We start from the raw sequence: 10,597 nt of genomic DNA, 5'->3' as shown, positions 1-10,597 counted from the left end.
TACATTTTAAAAATTCCAATTAGCCATAAAATCTCCAGACATGAGTTTGAGGAACAGCAGATTAGAAACGATGTGGGTGTTAACGACTTTAATCTGCATCTTTACAGCATAAACTCTCTCATAAAGTACAGAAATGATCCCACATCTGTCGAATTTGATGGAGAGGTTTGCTCTTAATCAATTATTATATCCACCGTAGTTATGATATAATCATATGTGGAGATTTTAATACTGGAACTGAAGAAAAAGACAGAATTGCTGCTACACCCTTTAAAATAACTCATGAAGGAAATCTTTTAATCAAAGTGTGCTCTGGACCTCCCTCTGAGATACTTATAGAATTTTAATGAAAATTGTAATATTGATTATGTAATTTCTTCAAGTCAGAAGAGGCGTGGCAACAGTTTAATTGCAGCTATTAATGAGTCCACTGGTTAACTATTTTATGAGGAAGATGACAAGAAATGAATCATTAGGGAAAGTTGTGTTCTCAGGATCACCCCCTGATAATGATGCTGTAAATTAAAGTGCTCCCTCACTTTGATGGTAAAACTCTCTGTCATGGTCCGGGTTCCTTTGGACCCCATGTGTTTTGTTTTTGCTTTATTTTGTCTGTTCTGTTTTGGGTTCTGATTGTGGGGTTTGGTTATGTTTTGTTTTCTAGTTCCTTGTGTTTCCCTGTGTCAGGTCTGCATCTTTGTTCCCCCGTCTGACTTCCTGTTTTATTGTGTTAGTCATCCGGTCCCTGTCTGTTGTGTTCTGTTTTGCTTCCCCTGATCTCGTTTAGGTAATTAGCATCACCTGTGTTCCCAGCTGTTTCCACTCCCCTCATTATCCTCTTGTGTATTTAAGTCCTGTGTTTTTCTGTACGTGTTGTCATTGTTTCCTCGCTGTGTGCTTCCTGTCTGTTTACCCTGTTTTTGGAGAGTTAGTCAAGTTTGTTTTTGTTCTGTATTTTTTTGCCACTGGTCCTGTTGAGTCTGGCCTTTAGTTTGCCCTCCAGCCAATAAACCTGAGTTTGTTATTTTACCTCCGGCTGGTGTATCCTGCGTTGGGGTCCTCTTCCTGCCTGCCACACAGCCGTTCCATAACACTCTCTGCACTTGTAGGACAAATTATAGAGGATGAAGTTATTTCAGTAATCAATTAAACATAAACAAATCTCCGGGTGCAGATGGCCTTCCCGTTGATTTTTATAAGCTATGTTTAGATGATGTAGTCGACTAACTGTTGCTATTGTCTGTAGTCTGTACCAGACGTAGTAATCAGTTAGCCTATAGGGCCCGAACACGAAATGTGCAAAGGCCCTATTGTAATTGCTCTGTTTCTTCTTCTTATTCTGATGAATGAATCGCCTTTTTTTAGGGCTTTAACATGCTCAAAAACTCATGAAATTTTGTAGGCACATCAGGTGTGCATGAAATTTACGTATTTTAATAATTTCACGCATGACACTTCCAAAATGGCTCTAGAGCGCCACCTTATATTCGAGTCCCTCGTTGTGTATCACATACATGTATGAAAGTCGCAGCACATATGTAACATGTTCAGACACACAAAAAAATCCTCTTGGAGCGATGCCCTAAACCCAACCGGAAGTCCACCAGTTTCAGCCCTCAGACTTTGCATAACTACTCCTAGGTTTTGGATGTTATCAACTTCATATATGGATTGTCCGATCTACGCACCAAAGGGAATCTAAATTTCAAAACTGATGAGTTTTTGGCGGGGGGGGACGTTGCCGTGATGCCACGGTGAATTTTGATCATTCACCAGGAAATTTTGATTGGCTCTCATTCACACCTACATTATCCAATCTGGGCCAAACTTCTTGAGTAGGATGAGGCTCCACCCCTGAACACATACATATGACAATGTTTAATGACAGTTGCAGTGCCATCTAGTGGAAACAGGAAATGTCATGTTTTACACTTTGAGGTACAGCTCAAAGGTGGTTGAGCAGAACCATCACAGATTTCGCCTGGAAAGCCTTAAGGAGTTGATCTTACATTGTTTTCAAAACTGAGTTTTCACCAAAGGGCGTGACCCTGGCGGCATCTCAAATTATGATGTTTTGTCATGAAGACAAAAATTGCTGTAAGTCAAAGCTACATTTCATCTACATATCTGAAATTGTGGAGGCTCATGTAACATCCTAAGACATGCAAAAAGGTCTCTTGGACCCATACCTGAAACCCAACAGGAAGCCAGCCATTTTCAATTTAAGGTATCTTTTTTGCACCATTTTTTGCCATTTTCAGGTCTCATATTTGAATGAACTCCTCCTAGGGCATTTGACCCAGTGAGACCAAAATTGCTCCAGATCATCTAGACAAGTAGCCCATCAAAGGTTATCCAAGGTTTTATAGAGTAGCCGTAGCAACCCTCTGAATTTGGGCTTTTCTCAGTTTCAAGCCCCAGAAAATTTCAAAACATCAGCCCCAGAGCTACATTTCATCTACATATCTGAAATTGAGGAGGCTCAAGTAACATCCTAAGACATGCAAAAAAGTCTGTTGGACAAATACCCGAAACCCAACAGGAAGTCAGCCATCTTCAGTTTAAGGTGTCATTTTTGCTGCATTTTTTGCCATCTCAGGCCCTCTTATTTTAACAAACTCCTCCTAGGGCATTTGACCCAGTGAGACCAAAATCTCTCCAGATCATCTAGACAAGTAGCTCATCGAAAGTTATCCATGGTTTTATAGAATCTCAACTGGTGTTGCTGTAGCGACCCTCTGATTTTGGGATTTCAATCATATACCACAGGACATCAAATTGTCACATCTCAAATATACATTGTCCAATCTGTCCAAAAATTCACAAGAGAGTGTGAATGAGTCTGGACACACCCATCTACCAGCTTTGTATCACACTCATAATGCTACCTAGTGGCGACAGGAAATCAGCAGCACACCGATCATCATCCTATGACCATTACAATTTCATTGATGGGTGCAGGCATTACATACAGCATCATGACACGTAATTAGTGGGCATTTGCCGACACCACCTAGTAGACGCAGGAGATGTTCGGCGGACGAACAATGCAAGGAACGAGTAGTCTGGTGGGCTGACAGCATCCAGGTGAGCCTGTGACGCTCCCGAGCACGCCAACCTCTGAGTGAGGCACAGCTTGACCACGCCACGGGTCGACGCGTGCCAGGTGCGAGGTAATTGGTTATCGCCGCTTGAGGCTTTAATCAAGATTTTAATTCATGTCTGGTTCTATAAATGTTTGTCCTAAATGTTAGGCAGCCATTGGCCACCAGATGGAGCTGCAGCCCTGATATCGTTATAGAAAAATGCCATAACTCTGTTAATGTTGGCCTGATATTTTTATTAGGCCTAATATTGTTAGTTATTTTTAAGTATTACTTCACAAAACACCATCATTTCCTTCTGTGCATTTCCAGCTACTTCCCGCCAGGTTGTACAGAGAAGCAAAAAAAAAAAAACTAGAGGGACAAATGTGTTTCCACCTTAAAAAAAAAACTGACCACAGTAATGAGTAGGACCCGGGAAGGAAGTCCCAGCATTTTATGTTTCCGAGCACCACATGTAAAACACCGGGACACAATCTAAAGGTAATTAGCATATGCAACACACCTGCACAGGTATAAATGCTGGTGTTGTGCCAAAAACTGTTGGGCTGCAAGAAATTGATTGCTGTCCGCAGGAGCGCGCAGCACCTTAAAGCAGCTGCGCCTAGCTAGCTTAAAGCACCTAGCTAAGCTAGGCTTATGCACTACAATCACCAAAAAGTGATTGTAGTGCATAAGCCCCATGTGAGATACGTTATACTTAAAATACTCCCTTATAACAATAATATAACAACTTATAAATAACTAAATGAAATTGCTTTAAAGGGACATTACAACTGAAAATATCAGTTTTCTGGGCTGCCAAAAAGCGATTGTGATTCATAACTGGTGACAACTTTTCGTCGAAAGACTCCGAGCTTTTAAGTTCAAGGTGAGTTTGATTAATTTTTTACAATTAGTACTTTTTAGTCTGTCACTGTGATGCTTGCACTAGTTTGTATTTGACACATGCTTTTAATTCTAGTTTAATTAATTAATCTACTCACATCTGTGAACAGTGATTGATCGCCTGGCACTGCGCCTTGCGGAGAATTTCAACAGCTAGCTACCAGAACAGATCACTATTGTAATAGTTAGCCAGCACCCCCCCCCCCATGGTACATCACACTGCCAGTAACCAGCACAAAACACTGTTTTTGCTGATGTTTATGTGCTGCTGATCTGTGAACTGTGGGTATTGGCTAAGAACTACAGAGTGCACTTGATAATGAATTACAACTTATTAACTTATTAATTTATAAATAACAATTAACTACTCGGTGTTGTAGATTGACATGTGAATAAAGTCCTTGTCTCTGTATGGTCAGTGTTGTCGTCACTGCCCTGCTGTGTGCTTCATGTTTCATGCCAAGTTCTCATCTATATCCAGCGGATTCTAAATGCTGAGGACAAGTGTAAAAGACTTCAACTCAGCAAACGTTTGCAGTGGATTCATTTCTTCCATGCCCTGGCTTCAAGAGTGCCCTACCACAGCTTCTCTGGCTCACTCAATCATTTCCCTCCGTGATAATCTTCAGTATGACCTGTTTCACATTGGCCACATTAAGCTTAAGTATAGCTCTGCCTCTGAGTCCTGCTTTGGGGTCCTCTGCTTTGCCTGCGCCAGCAGAACTTGACACAGCGGTCTCTGCGTCCCACACCACCTGCAGACAAATGTGTGGGCTGAGAGGATGAACGGGACCACTCAGAGCAATAATGTAATTTACATTTTTTTGTGTGTATATTTTGAAGTTATTTCATATCATAATGAATGCTTTATTTTATTTTTGCAGTGCACGGTTGAAGTTGGTGAGAGAGCATGAATGGGACAAACATTTGGATGCTTGACAAGCAATCCAGTGTAAACCTAGAGCCTACTGCCGGTCCCAAGCCCAGGTAAACGGGGAGCTCTGTGTCAGGAATCAAACGTGTGGATCATGATGGTGTACATCGACCACCTTCACGCTGCTTCATGAGCTCAGATGTGAATTGGAGCAGTGATGCTGATGGAAAGCTGATGGGCAGTGAGAGCGGCGGTGATGCAAATCATTTTAGAGTTTAGAGATGACCTTCATGGAAGTGATGTCACAGAGTTGTGAGTCTTTGACGCTGTGTTTTCAGTTTTTTGATGTTGTGCTTATTATTAAATATGTTCTGTTTCTCAGATTATCTGTTGATCCTCTCAGTCTTGAACTCCTGGTTGCAGTTATTAGAGCTTGTTGGTTCCTGCTGGTTTTTCCTCCTATTTCAGGTTTCTGTCTGTGTGAGATTTTCCCAGTTTAGTTGCTCCCTCTTTTATTTTGGTAATCATTTGTTTCTTGTGTTTGGTGGACTTTAAGCTTCTGTCAAACAAAGTTAGAAGCTGGTGTAGCATTGGGCTTTATTTTCTATTAATTAACAAATAAATATTTAAATAAAGTAAATGTGTTTTTCTTGTTTAACAAAGGGTGACATTAAGTTTTCACGAGCTAATTCTGACCAATCAGAACACTTATTTTCACACGGACCACAGACTGACCTCTGAATCCTCACAACACTCTTCTTCACTTTATGCTGTGGACGTCACATCCTGTACCTGGGTGTGAGGTTTGACTCAGTGTGAGGATTTGAACCTGCAGCCTTCCTCCTGCTGTGGTCATTTTTTTAAAACATCTGATGTCTTTAAATAATGGGTGGTTGTGTTTTTTTTGCAGCGTCAGTGTCATGGATGCACCTTGGGGGTTCAGACCACAGACATACTTAGTTATGTTTGTCAGCAGCAGGGCCTCCGGGGTGGATGAGATTCGCCCTGAGGTCCTGAAGGCTCAGGATGTTGTAGGGCTGTCTTGGTTGACACGCCTCTCCAACATCACGTCGTCCTGCTGTCCTTATGTGGAGTCGGTGCTGATGCTGGCAGTAGAAAACAGGCACTCACAGCATAAACATCACATCCTTTTTTTTTGAGTGGAAACTTTGAAATCGGTCAGCAGGCTGTCAGAAGCAGCTCGAGAGTCGAGGAGGGTCTCTCTTATTTGGCAATAAGAGAGTTTATACCCCATAGTGGAAATAGAATAGAAAGTAATGTAAGTGTTACTGGCTTGGAAAAAGCATCCGAAGTTGTTAAAAGTTAAAGTAATTAATTAAATACAGATTAAAGAGGTCATGAGGTCAGTTACCTCCAGCTGGAGTTCAAGTTCATTAACGTCTAAATTCACCATCAGTGTAAACGTTTCATATTTCTGCTCACGAGTCGAATCTGTGCAAAGTTATTGTTTGTGTGTTTTATCAGTGCTGGGATTTTACTGTATAAGTAAAACTGAGCAGAGTTTCAGCTGAAGCTTAATTCAGTATGGAGGCTAAAGAGTGTCCAAATAATTATGCAGGTAGGATGTTTATTATTATAATGAGCTTTTACTGTTTGAACCTAATTCATTTATTGTAAAAGTCAAAATTAAAAATAAAATAAAAAGTTTATAAAACTTATTTTTTAATGATTCTGTATTCTGACTTTAAAATGTAAATAATTAGAATTTTATATAAAAAAATATATTGCAAAAGGCCATAAATTATGGAACATTACAGCTGTTAATCTTAACACTTATTTAACATTTTTTTATTTTTATATTTTATAATGTAAAAGTCATTTTTAATTAAAATTTCCTCTTGATTTAAATCTTTAAAGCATTTTGTTACTTACAAACTGTCAGGAAGGTTTTTCTTTGTTATTTTTAAAGTTCCTTTGGCTAATTAATAATTTTCCTTGTGGTTTAAAATTGTTTAAAATGGTAAAATGTAAAAGTAATAACTGAATAAGATATTAAAGGACTACTAGTCCATTATAAACTAAACTAACCTGCTCAAAAGTCACAAAGTTCTAATTGTTTAACATTCAGTTTCACTACAACAATGTTTTTTGGTCTGTTGTGAGCTAAAGGACCAACAACAGCTTAATCATGAACAGGAGTACGCATAGATACGACACTGCCCCCTGGTGACAATACACAGCTACAACATGTAAATGAAATCTGTCTCTGAACGTGTAAAAAAACAGATCAGAGCCTGTTGGAGTATTAAAGTATTTGTTAAGGCAGCTCAGCTCATTTAGAGGAGAGAAATGCTCCCACACACACATAAACCAAAAAAGAGTTTGACGCCCCGTCCTCAGGAGCGTGCATACAGGAAGTGATTTGTTTGTTGTGTAGTTACCAAGATAACCAGCTAATGTATCTGCGACCCCATCAATTAATGATGTCCTTTGGACTCATTGTTAGTCTCTTAAATCTTTTGCCACAAAACTGAGAGAAGTTGATGTCGACTTTCTCTGTTCTTCCTGTGTGGATGCAGCTTCGTGAACTGATGAGGCTTGAAATGAGCTGAAACTGAAGTCTTGTAATATTGTGAAATGAAAACTTTCCACCTTTCATTTTTCAGCCAAAGAGATGTTTTTTAAAAAGCTACCATCTGCAGACACCCGGCCTCCTGCCGAACCGCACCTGGGATGAGTTGGAGTGTGGGAGCTCCATCAGCACTGTGGACAAAGCTTCAGCTGATGAGATAACGAGGAGTGTGTCCAGACTTCTGGTTAGCACTGCTGCCCAACAGCAGCAGGATCCTGGGTTTGAACCAGGATGGTCCTGGAGCACACTGAGTTTGCAGTGGATGTTCAGGTTCACTATTGGAGCTCCGGGTTTTCACACCAAAATTACTAAAATTACACTGTGTGAGGGGAACGGTCTGTGTGTTACCAGGACAAGCTCATTCAAGCTGTTCTTCAGTGAGTACTCGAGTAGATGTAAATGTGCTGTCAGTAATACTGCAGTGTCACTGGACTCTAGTCCAATGACAGTCTATTGTTAAAGCTGTCCTCTACAAAGAGACATCAAACCAAGAGGACTGAAAGGCTGCTCTGCAGATCTTTGCTGAGAAGGAAGACGGTGCTGAGGTGACTGACCTTTGGCATCTTGTGCCATCAGGACATTCAGGTCGGTGATCCACATAGTCAGGGTCACCTGGATGACTGTACTCCTTCAAATGATCTTCATTTTTCCTTTAAATACATGCAGAGAGGAGATGAGGGAGCTTCAGTCTGCAAACATCCCTGCAGGATGTTGTTGCTGCTTCTTCATTGTGTTCACTTTATTTCTGTAAAAGCCTTCAAAACCATCCTGAAACTCTGCAGTAAAGTTGTTCCTCAGGGTAAACATACCTGTAGCATTTCTTTGAATCCCAGCATGCCTCTCTGGCTGGAGGGTCTTCATTTTGGGACTTGTGCTCTCCACCATCAGATTTTGATAAGTTGTCTGATTTGTCGCCATCATTGGGCCTGCTGGGGTTGCTGACTGTTGTTTCTTCTACAGGAGCTTCCCGAAAGTCAAGAAAGTCATTTAGTCTGAAGAGACGGGTGTAAACCTGATCTGCTAACATTCAGATTTTACTGTGCACGAGAACTAAAATACAGAATAATAAATTCTGATTTACGGCATCTGAACTGAATCTGAAAAAAGCAAACATTAGATTTTTCCCCTTATTTCTAACAGTAAATGTGCCTCTGCAACAGGAAGCGCAGTTTAACTGGATAAACCAATCTTAGAACAGTGGAGACTACACGGAAATAATTATCTGATCTCCTGCTGAATTTGTAAGTTTGCTCACAAAGAAATGAACAGTCTCTAATTTTTATGGTAGTTTCAGAATATCAACCAACTGTACAGACAAACACATCAAACACATCGACAGATTATATCGACGCACAATGTCCAAATTCAAGGTCCGCAGCCCACAAAGACCGCAAAGGCCGGAAGTGAGCGGCTAGCCTTCATATCAGCATCACCTGCCGTCACCTCTGTGTAGCTCATGTCGCCTAGCAACCGAGAGTGTGAAGCCCAGCTGTGTAAAAGCAGCTGTTAAACGGAGAACGAACTTTTTCTCCTTTTTGTGGTTTAATTTTAAATCATTAATTCAAAATAAGCTGTTAAAACAAGCATAACACATTTCAACATCAAGGAATACAGCTGAGCGAATGATTAATTTCCAACTATAACAAGTGAGACATTAATGTTGAATAAAACTATCCAGTTATGATGCTTAACTTTAATTTCATGAGTTTGCTTATCACAGGAGCACTTCCACCCTTCGTTGGTCTGTGTAGTAGACTGGTGGGAAAATAAACAAAATTTTGAAGTTTAAGCTTATGTATATTGATTTATTCATCAACCAAACTTAAATTAATAGTTCTCATGTTAAATATTAAAATGTGATTAAAATGCGATTAATTACTTACAAAGCTTCCAATTAATTTGATTAATTTTTTAATCGAGTCCCACCCCTAATATATATATATATATATATATTTAAAACTACTAAAACTTCACTCTCAGACTGCTGGCTTAAGTGGCAAAGATACAAGAATTTCATGCCCTATAATGGAAAAATGGTTTAATCTGGTGGAATACAGTAAAAATGTCAAATATCACAACTTTTCTTCAAAATGCATTGTTTATGTATAATGGCAGTGAGATTAAAACATGTGGTTTCAATGGAAGTCAGTGCGGCACTAGATTAAAAAAATACTAGGGATACACCAATCTGATATTCAGTATCGTATCGGTCCGATCCTGACCTAAATTACTGGATCGGATATCGGGAAGGAATAAAAAAATGCAACTGATCCATTAAACAACTGATCCCACATTAGCTGCATTACAGTTCTCCATCGTCTTCTTCTTGTGGGTTTGCAGTTGACCAAACTAGGTTAGAGCTGCATTACCGCCACCTACTGGACTGGAGTGGGGATCAGGAGGTAGAAAAAAACCCTCAGATTCTAAAAAGTGCTCCGTCGGACGGATTCCCTTTTTTTTTTTTTTTTTCCCTTTGACACTGAGCGGATCATCGCTGACATGTTTTTCCGCCTCTCTACCGTGTTTGTGTGTTGTGCTCGCTGTGCTGAGAATTTCAGCTGTTATTTTTTCTCTACTTCAGCTCCGAGAACGGATCGGTATAACCAGACATACTGCTAGCGTGCACCGCCATTAGCACTAGCGATCGTCCGGTAACGGAAGGACCCCTTCACCGTCAAAATATTTTTTTATACTTTAATCCCTGATTAGTGACTAAATATAGACCTGCAGTAGAAATGTATTTAGGAGAATGCTTGTGATGTCGTGGTCTCGCCACCCTCCTTGCTCTCTCTCTCTCCTCTTCTGTGTATGTCTCTGGCCTCAGGTTTGAGGGGTGGAGCTAGATCCAGATCGTCACCCTCATCATCTGACTCACCTGGGAGTAAAGAGACACACCTGTTCTGGCTCATCTGGTCTCCTACTTAAGCTGGCTGGTGGTGGTTAGTCTTCGCTGGATTGTTGCCATAAACAGTATCTGGCGAAAGGAGTCAAGAACGTTTCAGATGAGATATGTTGATGTGAGCTTTGAACCAGAGGACCATCATGGGAGAGAGTCAGAGCGGGGTTTCTTGTGAACTGGACTGGACCCCAATAGAAAGGAAGGCTTTTCTGTTGTTTCCCCCTCGTCCCCTGCACTTT

The sequence above is a fragment of the Archocentrus centrarchus genome, chromosome 8, assembly GCF_007364275.1.
Source record: "Archocentrus centrarchus isolate MPI-CPG fArcCen1 chromosome 8, fArcCen1, whole genome shotgun sequence".
NCBI classification, from domain to species: Eukaryota; Metazoa; Chordata; class Actinopteri; order Cichliformes; family Cichlidae; genus Archocentrus; species Archocentrus centrarchus.
The sequence above is the reverse complement of the archived record's forward strand: the minus strand, read 5'-3'. Positions refer to the sequence as shown.